We start from the raw sequence: 21,567 nt of genomic DNA on the forward strand, positions 1-21,567 counted from the left end.
CGCACTTCCTCAGTTTAGCCACGAGGATAGTGCTTATATATAGCGGTGTCTGGAGCAGAATAAGAAGCTGAAATCTACAGAAAAAGCTAAAATGGTTTTACATAGTTTCAGAAGAGTAGCATTGTTAGATACAAAATAAAACTTACTTTTAGTTCTTCTACAACTCATAACTCCATTTAGAGCCAGATTCTTTCTAGTTGTTTGCAATGAGAGCAATTCAAGGATTTTCTGTGCACTGTAGGGGGCCTTAATTATAAAGAGCCAAGCCCTGTGGTGCTAGCAATCTAAAGAAATTAAAAGGGATAAGAAAGAAACTTGCTGTTGTCCCGCTTTCTTCCTTACCACTGCACCTGCTTGAGTGCAGTTTCTGTGAGGGGTGTATGTAACATGCTAAGCAATAAATCGTTCCTGAAATAGAAACAATATTATGATAGTTTAATTGACCTGCAGTCAGACCTTGCCAGAGGAGTGCGTAATGCTTATGTAGTGCCTGTCACATCAGCTGTTGTTCACAGCTGTGCCTTTGAGACATGGGCCTTAGGGGAGGTCTCCAGCTAATGCGTCTACAGAACATGGGACATTTTGAGCTGGTGAACTCAAAACTGAGGTTTTTTCTAAGCCAGCTTTCCACAACTGCTTTCTGTGTAAGGAAACCCCTTCCAATGCTTATATTAATAACTGCTTTTATAATGGTGAGGTAAGCGATAAAGATTAATGTTGTATTTTCAATAAGATTTATATGTTCTTTAAGGCTGATACAGTAAAAAAAACTGTGGCAGATAAGGAGTTGTGATGTAATGTACTCTTAGAAAAGATTAAAATGATCTGATGTACTTGGCTAGCGAACAGTACCGCTGTTGTATTTGCCTTTTGTGACTTTGCCATTGCCTCCCTGCTGACTTCTTTATTCTTGCCTAATCGCTTAGCTGGACAAGGAGCAATCATTGAAATAGATAAGTTTAATGTTTATACATGTAGCACCATATGTGCATCTGTTTGCAGCATCTATGTCAATTCATGCATAGACTCTGAAATCCAAACCAGTACAACGCCTGGAGAGTGGAAGAGAGAGAATAGGAGTTGGTTCCAGTGACAGTGGAAGGTTGATGAGGCTATGCATTACCCTATCCCCAGAAAACTCATGAGAGGAAAAATTAAATATTAATAATTACGTTTTTGCAGGCTACTAGGAGCAAGCGAGGAGAGGTGGGATCCTGTTTCGTTCCAGGAAATCTTAACAAGGACCATTACATCTACTGAGACGTCTCTGTAAGACTTGCCATTGGTTGCCAGTTCCAAAGGGAAACTGATGACATGACAGACGAGCTTTGTGCCTTTCCAAAGTCTAGGAAAGACTTGACTTTAACTTGTATGTGCAATGAGTCTTTAAAGTGACATCTCTGATTATCCAAGGGAGGAAAAAGGGACTTTATGTGAGAGGACAGTGATCCGTTCACGGTTCAGAAGTTGTTAAGATGCTTTCTTCAGGAATAAAGAATCTTCCTGGGAATGGGACTTGCATCTGAGACCAACTCTCTCCCATTCACCTAACCCAAGGAAAAAAAAAAAATGTATTTAGCATATTAGGGACTGTAGTTGTCTGTATTATCCTTAGGGCCTGTGTTTCTCAGATTATAATCACATTTATAGTGTGGGCAATCCAGTGATTAGTTTAATAAAACAGGATATTATAATTTAGAATAACTCCTTTAAAATATTACACCGGGCTCACTATATAATCACTCTGAGTGCAGCTACCTCACACAAAATGTTGGTAGATGGGTTGGTAGCTGCTATAGTAATGTAAAGGGTTTTTTTTTTAAGTTAGTATTTAATTGGTTTTGTTTTTTAAGAAAATTAAGATCCATCTTTTTACAATTGCCTGCAATCACTTTAATTTGCTCTATATTAGCTGTTGTGGGAGTATTCCTTTGAAATGCTTTGGAATAGGAACACCTCTAATTTTGCCAGATGGAGTCCTGGCAGTCAGTCCAAGACAGGTCTGAAAATACAGGTTGACAAATGACAAAAATTTTAGCACTGTAAAAAATGTCAAACGTGATCAAAACTGAATATGTTTTATTTATGTAGTGAATGTTATACTACTTAATATAGATAGCAGATGGGTGACTCAGAGCAAAATCACACTGACTTCATTGAATTGGACCTTAAATTTTTTCCACATGCTGGCAAGCTCTATTAACTTTTACTTCTGCCAATAATACCTGAAGTGCCTATACATCTAGCATTTGATTTACAATGGTGAGTTGGGACACCGGACTGATATGTATTGCGTATTCCCACAGTGTGCAACAACACTTTCCTTTGCAAAAAAAAGCTCAGTCTGTGTAAGTAAGAGAGACTGCAGCAAAGGCAGTAGCTTCTCTGAGTTCATAACAGATCTCCGCAAGCGCCTGAATTTGGATCCAGTGTCACTGTAGCAGAACTACCCTCACATTAATGTTGTGATCCTTTGACTGTTTATTCTGTATGTAATATCGATCTGGCATCAGTTATTCTGCCACTGTGTATCACTCTGGTTCACTCACTCCATCAGAGTAAGGTCTCTGAGGTCTGGAGAGCCTGTAAAATAGATTGTGCACAGCTTAGAGAGGCTGCAGTTTTTAGGTACTACCATGCTAGATGTTCTGAATACTAAGTAGTCTTACACACCGAGGACTCATGACTTTGCTTTTTCCCTTTACTTGGCAGCTTGTATTCTGAGTGTTTTTTCTAAGGTCTCCCCTTTAGAAAGTTACATAGATGCAGGTGCCTCCTGGAGAGACGTGATTTTCAGTTGATTCCTGACATGCATTAAAGGTAGCATGTCCAGCTTGGGTTTGGATTCAATTTTTTAGGATTTGATAAATGTCACTTTACCTGCAAATGGATAGACATATTCCAGAGAAGCAGCTGGTTGTTGCTTTTATTTAAACTGTGTTAGTTAAAAATGTATGTTGAGTCTAGTTCCCAAACCGTTAAAGTTAATTAAAACTGGTGCTGCTTTGTCGTCTTAAAAGCAGCAGGGATAACACTTGTTCTCTTGCTGTGGGCTGGCCACAATGATGGTAGTGTTAGAAGTTAAACCCTTCCAGCAATTGAGTCTTCAGAGAAGATGGATGGCTTTGCTTTGAGGCCTAAACAAACTTTCTTAAACCCTTGTAAAGCCTTAACCAAAATTGTCCATAGATTTATCTTAATAGCAATTCTAGCACGTTTCTTCGTGGCTTAGGAAAGTTTATTCATAGCTGGCTCTTTAGTAATGCTGGCTATATTACAGTGCCCTGATCCTTGGAAAACAGTCTGACTAAAATATAGACTTGAGTAATGTCAGACCCTTAAACACTTGACCTAAGCCATGCTGTCTGCATATAATAGTATTCAGTAATAGGAAATGTGATAGTTTAAATCTTAAGATGGATGATGTTCTAAGATTATTACTGAGTTTACATATATTTGAAGTAATTTTCAGGACAAATGAATGACAAGCGAGGACAGTTTGGGATGACTAACGAGGTGGCAGCTCTGGTTGTCTGCCCTCACCCAACCCTAGCAGCAGGTCACCTGCCTTACTGTAATGGCAGCGTTTGGGGCAATAACTGCATCAGCCATCTCTTCTCCCCATCTCTCACTGGTGAAGTTCTTCATTTTGTAATAAGGAAACCTGTGTGTTGTAAGCTGGGACAATAATTCAACTCTTGCTTTAATGGTATAAATCAAGAGTAAGCTAATTGGAGTTACTGGAGCTGTGTTGGTGTAAGAGAGAGAGGTATCACAACTGCTGAGTTCTTGGGTCTTATAAAAACTCCTAGTATGCTGTAGTGTTTGGCCCTAAATTAATTTTCTAAGAGAGATGTTTATGTGCAAAAGCAGAACCCAGGGATGTCCTTAGAGTCCAGGTAAAAATGAACAGGAAAAGGCAACTGAACGTATGTGAACTTAGTACTGGAAAGATTCCCAGCACAGAAAGATGGGTTTAGCAGTGCTTTTGTGTGGAGAGTTCTGTTGGTGCCGTCCTGCAGTACAAGGTTAGATATTCTTGACTTTCTTACAAAAATAGTCTTTGTTTAAATATATACTTTTAAATATGTTTAAAATGTTTATGTTTTGAATATCTGTTTTATAGTATAGCATTGCCTCAGATCTTTTCCAAGTGATCTGATGTGGCACGGCTGAACATCAAACCTTTTTCCTATTATATGTTCTTTTCAATCCAGCAAGAATTAAATTCATGACAAAGCTGTCCCAAGACTCTTACTCACCCTTTCTTCTATTCTGTGTTCTTAGTTAGGATTCTGTCTCATACGACCCTAAAATTTTGGGCTTTTCTTAGATGCCCTAATAGCTTGATCTCTTTCCTGACATAGTTGTGAATATGATCAGTGACAAATGTAGCTCATTGACATTAATATACACTAAAAGTCACCAATTTTCCCTGTATTTCATGTATTCCTGTAGCAGACCTTCCTCTCCTGCTGTTGATTCCCATTTTTCTTGAGTTTTTGAAGTACAGCTTGTGCGGCTGCATGGCATAATCTCTTTGATCCTTTCATATTAGAGAAGCTTTATTTACATTTGGGGAGTATAATATATCAGGTTTTTAACAGTTCACAGCAGTATTACACTACTAAATAGGGCAGAAATAAAGAGTGCTGTGTTACACTGACACTAGTTTGAATACTTGTAGCAGTAGGTAGGTAGATGATTTGAAGGTGTTTTATTTGGCATAGCACTGAAAGAGTATAATCTTCACAAAGACGGGCATTATGAATTTTGTAATATAAATGACAGATAATGACTTACTCTCATCTTCTGCAGCCTTATCTTCACACAAAGAAACTTAAAGTAATTCAGGAAGTATTAAGCAGAACAAGATAAAATTGAAAAATGCTGGGATTACGGTGGCTAGCCCAGAGGTAAGGTCTGCTACTTTCTCAATTCTATAAGGACTTTTTAAACCACCTAAGCTTAATACGTCCCAGGAGAACAACACGCTGTTGTCAAATAAGAATTGAAGAAACTGCCCTCTGACATCTCTAGACAGTATCACTTTCCAGAGAAGTCTGAGTATATGAAATAACAGCACTGGGGAAAGATACCTTACCAAAATAAGGTGTTGGAATGAAGACTATAATTCAAGTGTTACTCAATCTGGCATTTTCATCATTTACAGCTGAGAAGCAATATGGGACTTGAGCTAATGTATTTTAACTGCAAGATACTCAAGTCCGTACGCAAGAATTTGAGACAGCTCAGTAGGTACACTGGATAACTTAGATCTATAACCTTCAATTAGTCTAGTTAAGATGGGATGGGTGAAGGAGAGAGAGGCACACCAAATCCTTATTTGCCTGGAAATACTCTTGTGCATGATACAGAGGGAGTAAATGTCTTGAAAATGTGTGTAAGCCACAATATTTGAGACTGCAATAACTTTTATGATCGCGGGGTAATAAGCATTAAGAGTTGCAAACAATAGCATGTAAAAGGTGATTGATGTTTAATTAGGGAATTGTAAACCTCTACGCATTTAAAATCAGTGGTATTTTAAAAGGACGCATTTCATGAACCTGCAATAAATGTTGGTACTTATTCCAGATGACCAGTAACTTAGTACATCCAAATAGTTTTTAGTGCTATAAGCTTGATACAGTCCACTTGGCATCTATTAGACAGGTTCACAGGCACATCGGTGCAGCGAATTTGGCTGTCGTCACTCAGGACTTTGGATGGAGACTGAACTGCCTCCTGAATAAGCAGCTCAAAACTTGAGACCATCTGTAAAAGCACAATGTGAGTATGCCTGTTGGCTTTTGCCAGATACGGGTTTGTTATGGGCAGTGGAGGAGGGAGACAGAGATCTGTACTTCTCATTGTCCCTTGAATACAGGAGCTGATTTGACCAGCATAGATGTTTCAGATTTCAAAAAGCAAATGAAGTCCTTGTGATGCTGTGTACCACGTAGCTGAGACTGTGTGGACGTGCTTGGATTCTTTGGTGTTCTAAATACATACTTGGATTTTTGTAGCTAAGAAGTTACTGACATTCGACCTGATTGTTTAATTTTTCACTTTGCCCTGGTTAAGTGTAAAAAGTGGCCTGATCTGTTTCTGTTTTAGCTCTCTCAAAGAAATACTCTGCTCTTATGTTTAAATTCATATTTATTTTAAATATATAAAATCTAGAATAATATTCCCCAATCTTAAACTCCTATTATTGTAAACTAATGTTTAATGTTATTATTACTTCAGTATTTTTATAAATGGTCCAGCACTGTAGGGACACATAAACTCTGTTTTCATTTACCATTTTTAGTACTTCATGATTGTATTTCATGATGCCTTTAAAATAATAAATTCAAAACGCTAGGCCTGGGTGTATAGATGATTCAAAGTACCTACAGATAGCTTTAAAACTGCTTGAAACAACTGGGGAGGAAAAAAAAAAAGGCAAAACACTTGACCTATAACGGTAAAACAAAAGCCCAATGTAGTTCATTGCTAGTGAGTCTGTATACGTGTGCCTCACATCTAGCTTGCCCTTTCCACAACCCTCCCTCTCAAGACTACCTCCACCCTTCATTCTGTTTGCAAGTTCTCCTTCCCAGCTCAGCTCTGGTTTCCTTGCGGTGTCTGAATATGAACCCTGAAGGACAAGAGTTGGTTTTTATACTGCAAGGGGCCAACCAGTTTTGGAGGGGCTGCAATTATGCCATTGTGTGCCTGCTTTTTAAGTGTACGTTCCCAGACACAGCGCTTGAATAAGAGCCTCTATTATATCTCTCCTGGTTCTCTGACCACGAGGGAGCGATTGATCTCTGGCAGCGGGGCAGGTGTGATGGCCTGCAATCCCCGAGGATTAGTCTCCAGTCACAAGCACTCTCAGCAATTTATCTTTCTCATATTAGGTCTAAATTTGCCTTTTGTCCATTGTCATTGTGCTACTCTGCAAGTTATTCCCCCTCCTTCAGGTAACCAAGAGCGGCTCCCTCCTGGTGCTTGCGTTCCTCAAGTCCTCGCAGTGGCTGCTGCGTGCAGAGGGGTCCTGCCCAGGAACGAGCCCCTGCTGCTCGTGTGCTGCCTTGTTGGGGCCCCTTGTCAGCGGAGGAGAGCTGGCGGGACGCATTTCTGTCAGTGGCCTTGCCCCAGAGATGGCTATTGTTTGTATTGTGACCTCCTCTGCCACCTGGGGACCGGGAACAGGGCAGGGGCAGTGTGAGCTTCTGGGGTGGACTGTAAATCCACGGGCTATGGTTTTAAACCTGTCTCATCTTCTGACTATGCGAGAGCTCAGAAATCATCCTGACATCTAACGTTTGGTGTCTCACTCCTGTTTTTTGATACACTTTAGCCAGACAAGCCTGATGGACGTGAAACCCTGCTGGAGTCCTCAGCTTTCACACTCGCTCTGGTTTCACGTTGTTGTATTTTAAGATGAGGAGAGCAAAGATTCATGTCAGATGTTGCTGCTGCTAGTGTCTTCCCGCTTCCCTCCACCCAAGTCCATGCTATCTGGAAATGGGTCCACCCTTCCTTAGGAAACCCCAACAGCACGGAAGCCACAGCTTCTTCATGTTTTACATTTAGGTGTGCCTGACTGAATGTAGATTTCCTCAAAGCTATCGCAGCTCTCAGATTGGCTTGTTTTCACTTCGGAGGATCTGAAGTTGTACCTGAGTGTATTGAACTAGATAAAACTCTTGTTTGTAACCTCTCCTACAGTGGGGGGTGAAATGGGGAAAGCAAACTGGAACTGTGTCGAAAGACTCAGTCTCTTCCATCCCGTCTCTGTAGGACAGTGGCTGATGTGTAATGGATGTTCTGAACTGAGAATTTGGCTCCCAGCTACCAAGTTTTGCCTTATACTGAATTAGTTCAGTAAAGTGAGATCTGAGAGCTGCAGCCTGCCTGGATATGGATGCAGCAGACAGTAAGTATGCCAGCACCTAGAGCGGACTGCTGCCTATAAGAAAAAGCACTTGCATCCCAGGCTGCGGTGTTCTGCCTGAAATCCCTCTGTTCTCGCTACAGAAAACCTCCAAATGAGGTGTGGGACAGGAAGCTACTGACTGTGTAATAGCAATCAGAGATGTACTCCCACTGTCTTCTTCAGACATCCAATCCAGGTGCAACCTTCTGGAAGCACCTTTGTTCCTTCCCAGTGACTATCCAGAGAGCCTGAAATCCTGATTTAGGAGCAGTGAATTGTACCTCACTTGGCAGATCACCCTCTGAAGGTTTCCAGAGGTTGCGATGTCTTTTTGGCTAACAATGCAGTGTGGTCTCTTTCTTTCCTGTTAACTAACGTACAAGTAGATTTAAACCTGAAACTGGAATAACATGGGAAAGTTGGACAAGCACAGGAACAGGTGAAATATTTCTTTCCTCTTTGAAGTAGCAAGCTTGGCAAAGGGGCTGCTTCGCTTCCATGCATCTTTTTATTTGACCAGGCAAAAGAAAGTGTTAACAGCCCTACCTGAGATAGTTGCCCTGCTTCTCTTGACCCGGCTCAGTTCCTTTGGTGGCTAACACAAGCTCTGGCCTGGTTTATTTATCCAGCCATCAGTACTCAACCTACCACACATATCTCTGCACTGTGCTGTGGTCTGCAATGGGAAATTAAGCCATAAGTCAGTGTTGACTTCTGTTGGAAGTCATCCTATCCAATGGTCTTTAGTAATTGCCTTTTAGGGACAGAGCACCTCCTTTTCTGGGCAACTGGTTGCCTATTTCATGATAGGGTAGAATCAGTGGTTACGGTAGTCCCTGGGCCTGTGCTCTGACCCAGCTTTTGTCTCTTGTCTTCCCCATGCTGCTGCTCTCAATCCAGTTCATCTTCTTGCTGACAGTCAGTCATCAGCTGTGTGCTGGCTTGGGAAAGCTTAATTCAGTTGACTAATCTATTGTTCCCATTTGTTTGGTTTGTGTAGGTTTTAACAGGAAAAGGCGTGGGCTTTAGTCTATGGCAGCAGATGGCACTCACCCAGGACACCTGGTAATACTTCTTTGTGTGCAATATGCATATTAATCAAAAAGTTATAAATCTTGTGTGCTTTTTGTAAACTAGAATACTGGATTGCCAGTTCAGATTCTTCCAGTATGTAAACATAGAGGCTAGGAGATACAGACGATCTTCTCTTGTTCTTACAGATCAGCAGTTTTCTTGCATACCTCTGTACTTCCACATAGGAGCCATCATCTGATTTCAGTTTTGAACAAACCCTCTCTGACCCTGGAATTTACAGTCATCCTTTCTTGTAAGAAGAAATGAAGTGAGTAATTTCCAGTGGGAAACAGTTTTTCTGGTAAAGTTCTAACATCATATACATATAAATAATTGTGGGTATAACGATATAAAATGAATAAGCAGGCATAAACACAGATTTCTGTAAAGGTTAAATCTGGTCATAAAGGTTGAGGCTGTTAAATAAAGATCTTGTTCTTACAGTGTTTACTTACAGTGTTCAGGCCCGCTGAAGCTTTGAGACACATCAACATACTTTACTTGAGGAAGCTCAGGTTTACATTAGTTTCTAAAAATGTAATCTTTCACTTCCAGCTTTCTAAGAAAGTTTGGCCTTTCTTCCTTTACACAGAATCTGGACACATTATTCCAATTCATTCCTTACCTCCAGACTGTGTCACTGTGATTTGTTGTATCTAAAGCTGGGTCTGAAGACACAGATTTCAGTGGGCAAACTGGGCATCTAAAGGCTGCTCTCTGCTGCTTCCCATTTAGTTTCAGTACCAATGTAAGGCACTGATCTAGTTTTCAAATCAGTAAATGGATCAAGCTTCAGCCACATTTGAAGCTGAATATTAATCTATGTATGATTGTGGCTCCTGCATTCTTGCAGGACCACACGAGATACACAGCCCAGACATGGCCATGCTCTTGATGACTGACAAGGAAAAACCTCTCAAAAGATACCAGATGAATCTAGAATCGGAACTCCCTAAGGATATGTTTCAGAACTTCCTTAGAAATCCTTTTTTTACTTGGGTACTTAAATTGTGAACTTCTCATATCTCGAAATCTCCTCCCACCTGCCCTTTCTCTGCTAAAATGTTGACCCCAACAAATGCTGACCTTCAAGAAGGAAGACTGCCAGGCACTACGTGGTATCCGCTTCATTTCTGCAATATTACAGATAGGGCAACAGTGAAAAGAATACCAAAATCAGGCAGATAGTTTGGTTGTCTAGCATTTTTAGTTCCGTATTGCTTCTGCAGCCTTTTGTGGATGTTCCTGGAAGGCTCTGGAAGGCAAGGATATTACCAGAGAGGAACAGATACAAGAAATAGGGAGAGACAGGTAATTAATATACATATTAGCTACTCCTGATTCAGAATTTGCACAGCTCCAGGAGAAGGCACCATCTCATAACTTACATCTTCACTGTGACTGCATGATTATTCTTATCAAGAATTATGTATGAAATAAAAAGACAAGCCTCATTCTCAGATGATAGGTTAAATCTACAGCACTGGTAGCCATATAAATCTTTCTTCTACCTGGTCAGTAAGGCAGAGACAAACTAGCTACTCAAAGGTGTGTTTAATATTGACTGAACAAGGAATAAAAGGGACATATGTAGAGAGACACTAGCTGAGCCTGAGTTGTACATGTGCCTCTGAGAGTATGTATTGCTGTCTTGTTGATTAGTGGACATTAATGCGTTAGAGTTGAGTTAGGAAGAACTGTCAGACTCAATGAAGGCAATTTGACCTTGCAGGGCCAGCGATTAGGACGGCTAGAATTCAACAGTGTGTGCAGAACTGTAGTATGGGTCCTTGGTGGATGCGCAGGCAATACGCTGTGAAGTAACTGTAGTACCTGAACAGCCACTCATTAATGCGTTGGCATGAATTGCAGCAAAGTCACATGTGGCTCATCTGCCAGCATTTAAAGAGGAAAGCCAAAATTCCTTTATTACCTTGGTCTGGGTTGCTACCCTCTCTATTTTTGTGTACTGCTATAGGAATTTTTGAAGCGAGTGAGTTGACTGGTCGAATGTTTTCTTTCCAGTGCTTCCAGTTTCAAAAAAGGCTTAAATGCTCATGATGTTGCCACTGTAATTACATTGAAGTGTTGCGTGGGTGAGGGTGGGGAAGCTATTTTTTCTTGACCTCTGCTGGCGATCGGTTTATCCCCACGAAGCATGACAGTTGATATCTTTGGACATTTTTCATTAGCTAGTGTAATATTAGATACTATTCTTATTTGTACAAATGTCTAATCCAGCTTTTGTTCTCTGAGCTGGCTCTGCCAGAGGATATCCGAGCTGAAGAGAGATGAGGAACAAGGAAGACAGTGTCCTGATGCGGTGTGACTGATGTTACAGGGAATGCGTAACAGTAATTGCAGGTTTTTCCTGCCCTAGTTTCCTCTTCCTGTTGGTGCTGAAGTTAATGAGGATTTGAAATAATTCTTCAATATTGTCTTTGTATAATAATTATTGATATTATGAACAATGAAGGCTTTAAACATGCAAAATACTGACATGCCATCAGGAAATTTCAAGTGTGGTTGCTGTGGGTGGTGGGGGGGTGACACAAAATACAAGTGCAAACAATATTTGTTCAAGTAAGGCAGGAAGTCAAAACCTTCCCTGAGCCTTTATAGTTCAAGAATTTGTTCTAAATTTTGCCAAGAGAGCAACTTGTCTAAGACAGCAGTTTCTGGACTAAATCAAAGTCCTTGTTGCCCTTAGGGCCTCACTGAGATGCTCTTCTCAGATAGCAGCTGCATGAGAGATGAAAATAAGTGTTTCTTTCTGATGGATTGCTGTTCTGCCTTGTCTTTCCAGCAGCCTGGAGAGAATTAACAGAATCATAGTCCTGGAATGAGCATGGAGTTGTCAGAAATCTCAATATGTAGGAGGCCCAAGCTTTAAGGGAAAACCTCAGAACATGGCTGAACTAGAAAACTCTTCAGGAAAACACAAATACAAGAAATTTAGCCACTTAAAGAAATCAGCCCTATTTATCAGCCCTGGAAACTGCTGTCTTTAGCTGTGTCTGGCCATGGATTGGCAGTAGCAAGTGCTAGTTTTGTTCTGCTTGCCATTCAGCATAGGACACCAGGCAGGAAGAAGAAACAGCAAGCCCTGTACTCCTGTAAATGTCTTTTAAAAGAGAAGCCGGAGAGAGAATAAGAAATAAACAATCATGTTATGCAATCATGTTAAACAATCATGTTATGTTTTCAAACTGATGCTGAGTGATACCTGAATCCAGAAACTGAGACCTCCAGGATTACTGTTAGTTTAAAGTGTTATGAGTACGATTTTGGAAAATTTTGAAATGTCAGAAATGCTTTGTAAAGCTCAGGGTGTTATTTTAGGGCATGTGAAGTAATGATGGGAGGAAAATGATCTTTAAAAATGTTTTCATTTTGAAGGCCTTTGCGTACAGCATAAACACCTTATTAATTCAAAATATTTCACCAGCGTTTGTATAGAAATGTCCAGGTTTCTTCGTGTCTGCTTCCTCTTTTCTCTCTCCCTCTGAATCTTTTTATTTTGTCACTGAAAAAGTAAAAGAAGAGGAAAAGTGATAAAGGAAATCAACCCAACAAAAAAGACGAGAAAACTAAAGCTTCTTTAATCCAGGTTTTTGGGTTGTTTTTTTTTTTGTTTTGTTTTGTGTTTTTTTTTGAAGATGATTCTGACAATGAGATTTTTGCTGGAAATTAATATTTTAAATGTTTCCTGAAATTAAAAAAAAAAAAGTGCGCCTCAATCTGATAAGGATAGCTTGTTCTGTTTAAGAACTTTGATCTCTTTCCTGCCCCTGGCCTTTGTGCAGCTTTGTCTCCCCTTTGTATAAATCACAGGCTGGTCTTTTCACTCCAATTTGGGAAGAATCTCAGGTATGCCTGTGTCAAATTGCCCACATAACCTTCACAGCTTTAAGGCACACAGTGACATTAAGTTGTCTCTGTCTGACAGTGTCTGAGGTAACTGGTTTACATCTGTCACCTCAAGGTAAAGTCACCTTCCACATTTACTTTTTCAGGTAACTTGATTAAAATCAGTATCTACCCAGACTTCTCAGCTCTGCCATGTGTGTCTAATGGCATGGCAATACAAGTCCCTGCAAACAGAGACCACAGATGAAATACAACTCCAGTGAAGTCTGAATTCCTGTTAATTTTAGCACTGTAGGACTTGAAGAAAAATGCCTTTCTTTTTGATGACTTTCTATGTGGAGATGACTGGATCTTCAGAATCCTCTACCCTCTTTCCTTCTTTTCCCTTAGGAAAAGTTACATCTTCCTTCAAGTGTTGGCTTCCCCACAGTCTATCAGCACTTTAAAAAAAATCAAGAGATCACTCTGTGGTTTCAGTGAGGTTATTTGGCAGTTTTGATTCTCATCAAGATGTTCATACAAGGTTGTGCCAATTTCCCTTGCTGTATACCTTAATTTCTGTTTGCAATTTCCTTCTCTTCTAATCTCAAATTAGCCTTATCCAAGTAATACTTTGTTCCGCTTTTTTGCTTATTTCCATGTTTCACATCAGAATTGTTTGTGATATTTTGCTTAGCAAAGGTACTTGGAAATTAGGGGCATTGTAAGAATAATGGTGCAATGCAGTGACTTTTTGTAACCTAAACCAAACCTCCCTCCCTATGAAGCAAAATCTTTACAAATTGAAAAGAGGCAAGTCATCAAGACTGTACAGTGGAACTGCTATCACAGAAAATTGCTTGTATTCCCCACTGAGGTGTTCGGAGTGTCCACCCAGTCCTTGGGCAAAAACTGAGTCTTTGGATTTGTCTTCTGTTGGAGCACAGACTCAAACCAGTCTCGTGATTTTTAGAGTGTGTTTTTTTCCTGTATGAATTGCTTAATTATTCTGCAGAATTCTGTAGCAGATTCCATTTCACACCTCGCGCCTTGCAGCTCTTCAATATCTCTATCCAGTGTTGTCATACTTGGAGATAAATGTTAGCTTAGATTCATCCCATATGTCAGATATTGCTTGGAAATGAGATTAAAAACACTGGCTGGAGTGTGACTTCTTGTACGTGATACTAATCCTACAGAAAAAGAAATTATAGATGCTGAAAACCTTCCATGACTTAACTCATCTCCCCAGGTACTGGCACTTAACTATCCTGTGAATTCCCTTTGTCCTCGGACAGTTGTGTACGTGTTTAGCTTTTGGAAATAGTTTTGGTTTGTTGCATGAGCAAATGGAGTGGAAGTCACAGAAGCCACTAGTGTAATCCAAAGCCAAATATGGTACTCAAAACTCAAAGAATTTTGCCTTTAAAGTATCCGTGATCGATTACTCCGTTCTTCCTGTTCCAGTAATAGCTTCTCTGATGCTTTGTCTGAAAAATGAAAGCACATTATGAAATTGCATTAGTGTGCATTGAGAGAGTACCAGTTATCTGATCTGACATTTTATATATTGATTGAAATGCTGAGAGACAAGAAAGTCATGATTTAGAACAGTACAGTGAAAAACTGAGAAACAGATGAGCTAAAGTCACAAAAAATGAATGGTAAAGGGATGCTGAGGGCACTCAAAAATACTTCAGAAAAGTAAAGCAACAGATGTCCCAAGGGAATTACCTAGCAGGTTGGCGGGGAGCCAGGAGAGCCCCCAGCACTCATGAACCCCATTCCAAAAGTGTCTCCTTTTGGCTGAATTGCCTCTAATCGTGAGAGCAAGGAAGGGTGATGTCAGGATTGTGTTGTTGTCTGCAATTTGAAAACACTGGGCAAATTACGTTTAACTTGAACTAGATTGTGTGGCATGTTTGGCTTTGTCAGCCTGCCAACCGTGGCCATGAGGGAAGAGGACAGAGTATCTTTTAGGGGAGGGTTTTTTAAAAACAAGATTTTTGTTTTAATTGCTATTTACATGTTCCACCCTTTGCCCTTTTTCAGCTGCAGGGAGATCTTGTTCTATTTTAAAAACCAGGGCAGGAACTTGCGGCTAGAGACTGAAGCCAAATCAAACAGGAATCTCACCAACCTAATAGAGGGTCGGCTGATAATAAAGGCTATCTTCCCAAGCCTTTAAAGCTCTCTTCTTCCAAAGACACTCCCTTATCTGAAGCCTCTGGCTTCCCATGAGAGGGTATAAACATTTCCCTGTGCAGCAGGGTACCCTTTGACATTAAGAGGAAAGTACAACTCAAGATAAGTTGAAGAGGCTTTTATGTCTAATCTCAGTCAGCATTCAGAGGCTGTGAATGTCTTTTTATCATGAGTTGTTGGGGTTTGTTTTGGTTTTTGGCTGGGAATACATTTTACTTGGAGTTTTACTACATCCCGCATGGCTTGGTTTTGTTTTTGTTTTTTTTTTTTTTTCAGCTGAGCTGTCACTGCAGTACTTGTTTGGTCAAGACTTGTGTGTTTGCTTGGCATCATCAGTGTATAAAACTAGCGCTGTTTGCATGGCTCCCAATTCTGATAATATTTTAAGGCTCTGACTAATGTGGCTTGAGGGTAAACATTTTCTGACTTTTAACATTGTACCTTGCTCACAGGAGCAAGTTTTGATGGCTTTTTTTCATTGGCAGAGGTTTCAATTTTGTCAATTCACTGCTATTCCTCATTAGAGTTGTTTTTTTTTTTTTTTCTTAAGAGGTGGCAAAGTTTTAGTTCTTTTTTCATAGGTGTTGGGATCCCATCAATGAACAGCTCATAGAAAGCCCAGCTCACTTTCATACAAATGCATTAGTATATCCATGCGATTGCTGAAGGCAAGACCCCTGCCCTCCCACTATAATAATCTGCTCTCCCAGGAGTGCTGGGCTCCAACGTGCCCACTGAGACCTGTTCACTGATCTTTGTTTCGTGTCCCTTCCCAGCTCTCGCATCCCAACCACTGGTCTCCTGGCTGATGCAGAGCAAATGGGATCTCATTCAGAGCCTGGCACCTGCGGTCCTTAAGGGCTGGTGCTGAAGGATGCGAGGTGCATTGTGCCTGCCCAGGGCTCTACACTTTGCTTCTGCTGCACCCCAGGCTGGCTGGGAGGATACTGGAATTGACCTTTCCCTCCCAGCAGCAGCGCCAAAGGCCTCTTTCTTCTGCTCGTCGGGAGCCAATTAAAGAGAAAACAAAGACATTTCAGCATCAGATTTATCCCTGTGGCTTAGCAGCAGTGGTGAGCATCACGGAGGCTTTACTCAAAGGCTGTCTTGAACTTCCTCCTTGTATCCCCTGAACAAAACCGGGAGTCCCTCATATGTTCCTGGTAGCCACCACAGACTCTCCACGCTGGCTGTTCCCTCATGTTCCAGCCACCCTTCAACTGCCTTTGTTTCTTTCAAAAGGAAAACGTCCCTTCAGGCTCAGGATGCAAACTTGTTTTTAGATAAAACACATGTATTCCACCACCATAATTAACCTTCCATTTTAAAACCTCCATTTTCAGATCAGCTCCCCACAGGCTAATTTTTTCTGTTTGCAGGAATGCGTGAGTGATGCACAGATGCTGTCGGGATAATTTACCTATTCATTAAGTCTGATTAGATAGCATTTGCACTCTGCCATCTAAGAGTACGCCACTTTTTGATATAATTAGTGTTTCTCCAATTAGGATAAATGGCTGTTTCATTACTTTTAAGTGGGTCATTAAAGTGCCATTCCTGTCTCATACCTCTGGAGCTGACAAGGGTACCTGCACGCTCCTTTTTGCAAAGTCAAATCTAATTTCAGAAGGCTAATGGAGAAGGCACCGTACCAGGGCAGATGTTGCTTGTGACTCCTGCTGAGAGCAGTTCCTGGGTAGTTGATTTTCCTGTGTGCTTGATGCTCTGATTTACTGATGAAGCAGAAGTACATGTTTGCTAAGGCGCCTTTTGAAGAACTTCCTGGAGGCATCAAAAACTGGGAATTCTTTAAAATAAGTATCAATAAGCTTCTGTTACCATATGCATTCCTGTTATGACGGTGGAAGTGTGTGGTTATCACAGGGAAAACACAGAGATTGTTCCTTTTCAAGAGCAATCCTTGCATCTTTGTTTTTCTCATCGCCAGATTGATCCACAAGGATGTCTTCTCTCCAGGGGTCATGCTATTTGCTTGTAACCTGGGTGTAGCATCCCTTTCTTTTTCTTGAAGAGGCCTTGCAATTCCTGAATCATTAGGTACTGCAGTGCTATAAACACCATTTTCTGGGAATTGAAGGGCAGATTTCTGGCCCACATCAGAAAATTGTGACTCATATTTTGGGAAGGGATAGAGACATCTTTTTTGCAAGGGAGATTTGAGAGCAGTGAGTCACCATGGTGGTGTCTTTTCTGTGACTTCTTTCTAGACGTGGAATTCATAGACAGCTGCGTATTTTAAAAATGCTTAAGGCCACATCTGCAGGAGAATCATCTTGGTCATTTTGGATGCTGTAAGTCAGAAGCCGGTCCAGGGCTGAGATCATCTGATTCTCCCCATCAAGATCTAATACTGTTTTAAAAATTTCTCAAGAAGGGCTAAGATTTTGGAAAACAAAGATTATATTTCTTGCTGTGGGATTAATCTACTCAAGATGTAGTAAAAATGCTTTTTTAAAACTAAAAGATTTATGGAACTCCCTGGGTATCTTTCTATTGATGAAACTGGGTCAGATCTTAGATTGCTTAAAATGTAAAAAGTCTATTTGTTTTTCTCTGCATTTTTTTGTTTTCTCTAGTTTTCTCTGATTTTCAAGCCCTTTTGTTTTCTTCTGCCTTGTGGTCCCTGGTTCTCCTTTTACCAAAACATAATCGTGTAAGACTTCTCCTCCCAGTTCACCCAGCTTACAAGCATCTAGGTATTTCTCAGGCTCTCAGATGACTCATCAAAGCCCAAACACCTATTAATCAGTCTAACCCGTCACACCATCTTACTGATTCATTTTATTTCTATTAAGTGAATTGGTACTGAAGAAAAAATTGTTCAAAGATGTTTTGCCCATCCTCCTCCAAGTCCATAGATCTAGGGTAGGCAGGCTGCAACCATTATCCCCTTCAACCACTTCTCAGTGGGTAGATCGAAACACGCAGAGTAGTCACAAAAGGCAAGTGGGAGCTAAGCAGGAGGGATTAGGGCTTGAGGAATTTTATTTAATTAACCTTCCTGCTAAAGCAGTCACATCTCACTTCTCAGACTCTTAATGCTCCTAGGTCATGTTTTCTCTATCAAACTGTGAAGTAACACACAGAATTATATAGCTTTCTTGGTATCTTTGATTAAAAAAAAAAATAATTCTGAACTGACATGAAAGTATAAATAGATGGAGTATGAAAAGATTTACTACTGCATAAACAGTTATCAGTCTGTCAGAAATCTATGCAGCTGCTGGATCTCTGTGGGAGGCAAGTCTCACACCTTGAGCCACTTGTGACAAAGGTTTGCATTGATCCCAGATGCTACTTTGAAAGCTGAGGTTTGATACATCTCTAGCCTTTGCAGGAAGTCAGAATAAATCCAACAACTTCTGTCTGAAATCTTGGCTGTTTTTGCTGTGGATGGTGTTTTGGTGGCATGGCAGCTTTTAGTGAAGATTCTGGTTTAAGATATATGTCCCAGGAGAACAGAATGATATTTTTCAAAGCCAAATGTTGGTGGGTAAGGCATCAAGCACATCATGATAGCCCATCAGGCATTATTAGTGCATGTATCCCGGGGCTCTAAAGATGAGTGTCTGGCCAAAGGTTCACAGGTTCAGGCAGGATGTGCTGCTTTGTCAGGCCAATGAAATACAGTCAACAGGATACAGGGAGAACACCAGCCTGGGTCTAAGGGCTACCAAAGGGTCACTGAAAGAAAAGCTGCTTCTTCTACAGGTGAAGTACAAGCTGTATCCCTCCAGAGTGTCTCCTGCTAAGCTTCTTCCTTCAGGGGGATACAGCCAAGGTCAGAGAGCAGTAAGTTGTTTGTGAAGTCAAAAACTCTGTCTTCTGAGGTCATCTGAGAAGCAGCAGAATCTCCAGCACGGCAGAACGAAGGGTGAGGCTTTGCCAAGAAGAGTCACTGTGTACTTCTTCAAAATGTAGGTCTGTTTGATGGATTTCATTACCTGTTGCTGTGTCTCATTTATGTGAAGTATGGGCTGGTTTCTTGATGAACCGCCTGCTCCTGTGGGAGAACAGCCATAGGAGAAATACTGCCTTTCTCTGAAAATTCAGAAGGCAGAACACTCCAGCCATAGAGGTTACTCGCACCTACCTACTTTGTAAAATATTTTTCTGTAGATATTACTGATAGGTCCCTAAGATATAGTGCCAGGCCTCTTTCCTGAGGGCTTGCAAGTACGGAGTACGTGGAAACCTGAGGTGAGTCACGGGATCCTTTGTAAACCATGGAGCCTGCAAGGAGCCTGTGAAGCGTAACTGAGTGGCAGAAATCATAATTTCCTAAGAACAGTGTCCCTGCTCCCTGAAGTCAGTCAGTGGTGTCTGAGCAGGTGTCACAGGCTGCCTGTTGAATGAAAAGGATAAACCTGGTAGAGCGGCCACTGCCACCTCCTCACTGTTCTTTACAATTTTTATTTAAATAGCTGCTTACGTTTGGCAACCCCCAGTATCAGCAGGACAGATTGTCCCTGGGCACCTCTGCTAAAAATGTGCCTCTCCAGTGCCTTTGGCAGCTGCCAGCACGTATCCTGGACCTGTGTAGAAAACTGCAGCATCTTATTTGTTCTTCTTCCTCAGGCTTCATATGACTGGTGTCCCAGCATGTGCATTGTGGTTGCCAGCCGCAGCCTGGCCAGACTCTCTCTTCAGGGTCAGGCTGTTGGCTGACTGGGTCGGTCTTCGCCAAATTATTTACTACAGCTACTCTCAAGCATTTTATAGGCCTTCCTCTTTATCTCTCAGGTTGTAGGTAGCTTATTCCTCTCTCAAGAGGTGTACAGCACACGTTCTAACAGCACATGTGTCCTGGTGTGGAAATAGTCACAGTGCCAAATCCTCTAAATCTTGTAAAATTCCAACACCCAGTCCAAGTCTCCTAAAATAGGACGTCTGAACAAACTTCCTGGGGCTTTTTAAACAGCCTTCTGATGTGTGTGCTGGGGTATGAATGGAACTGCGGATTTCTGAAGTGTCAAGGGAGCAAATGTGTATATACCCAAATGAGAATATTATGAATGAGTCTCTTCAGAGAAGAACACTGATGAAAAGGACACTGTTAGCGAGAACAACCACAGAAGTATGAGCAAATACTCGAAAGGAAGAACACCCAGAGGGAGTGGGTTCCTGCTTTCTAGTGAACTACATTATTTTCTTTTCAGAAGTCATGCTAAATAGGAAAGATTTTCCAGTTTTAGCAAAAAGCTGAAGTAATGTCTGTCCTCAGCAAAAGTTCTTCTGGGTGTGAAGACAAGTGCCAGTGTACTTCCATGGCTGTAGGACAAGCCTATGGATTCCTCTCTTAAGAGGAGAATCAGTCAAAAAAGCCCTTATCTGCCATGTGTTTACTTCACTTCATCAGCATGTTGTTTAAATGTCTCTCAATTTTAATATATTTACAATTGCAGCACCCTTAGGATAGGGGGCATGTGCTAGTCTTCCCATGAAAAAGATTAAGAAGTGAGGCATTAAGAGGGTGTTTTGCACAAGATTCCTTAAAAGTAGAATTTGTCTCCTTTATGTCAGGTTATTTGCCTCTCATGCCATTCTTACCTTTCCTTTAATCCCTGCAGTGAGTTGGCAGGGACAGTGCCCTCTGTAGCTCCTCTTTCTTCACACTGGAAACTTCTGCTAGCTTCAGATATAATTTTCTTGCAGTCATTGGTGTTGGTAGTTCTTTTGCTTCTCTGGGTTCTTCAGCTCTTCAGACTACAGATCTTTTGCAATCTGTCTTTCCTTTCATGACGTGATTTGTTTCTATCTTCAGGCAGAACCTAGGCTAGGAGAATTGCACAAAAATGGAAAACAGGGCAGAAAACTGACTCTGCTTTTCTAAAGCCTGTCTCAAGTCTTAGGAACAAAAAAGAAGAAATTCCTTCATTATTTAAACTAACCGAGCTTTGTCGTTCCCAGATAGAGTCTGTTCTCTATCAAGTCACATTCCAAATTACTCCTGATCAAGAATTGTAAAGACAGAACTGAGTGAAATACCACTAGCTTTGTATTAACCAACAGCCTACGTTTTCCTCTTGCTGGACGTGTCCCTGAAGTGTATCGAGGGATTTTTGTAAAGGTGCTGTGTGTTCTGGAGTTTGGCTTTGTTCCACATGAGCTTGTATTTCTCCTTGTGCCATAAGGTCTGTCAGGGGCAGCACTGGCATCTTCTTAAAAAGTTGTGCCTGTGGCAGGAGAAGTGCAGTCCAGATTTCAGAGACATGAGGAAGAGTTGTGATTAATCCATGAGTTTTCTCAGAAATCTGGGCTGTGATTATGGGAGACATACCTAGGTAAATGATTTGTAGATCCTTCCTAACTTGTATTTAATTGCACAGACAACCCTGCCACGCAGTGTCGGCTGTTGTCAGTCCTCGCTCGCAGCACACCACGGTCCTTTCCTGGGTGCGTACAAATCCATTTCCAACAAAAGATGAATGTTCATGACAGGAGGGCTGCAGGTGCTAACACTCTTAGAACAAAATAAGTGATTCACC

This window comes from Pterocles gutturalis, unplaced genomic scaffold, assembly GCF_000699245.1.
Source record: "Pterocles gutturalis isolate BGI_N339 unplaced genomic scaffold, ASM69924v1 scaffold31742, whole genome shotgun sequence".
Lineage (NCBI taxonomy): Eukaryota > Metazoa > Chordata > Aves > Pterocliformes > Pteroclidae > Pterocles > Pterocles gutturalis.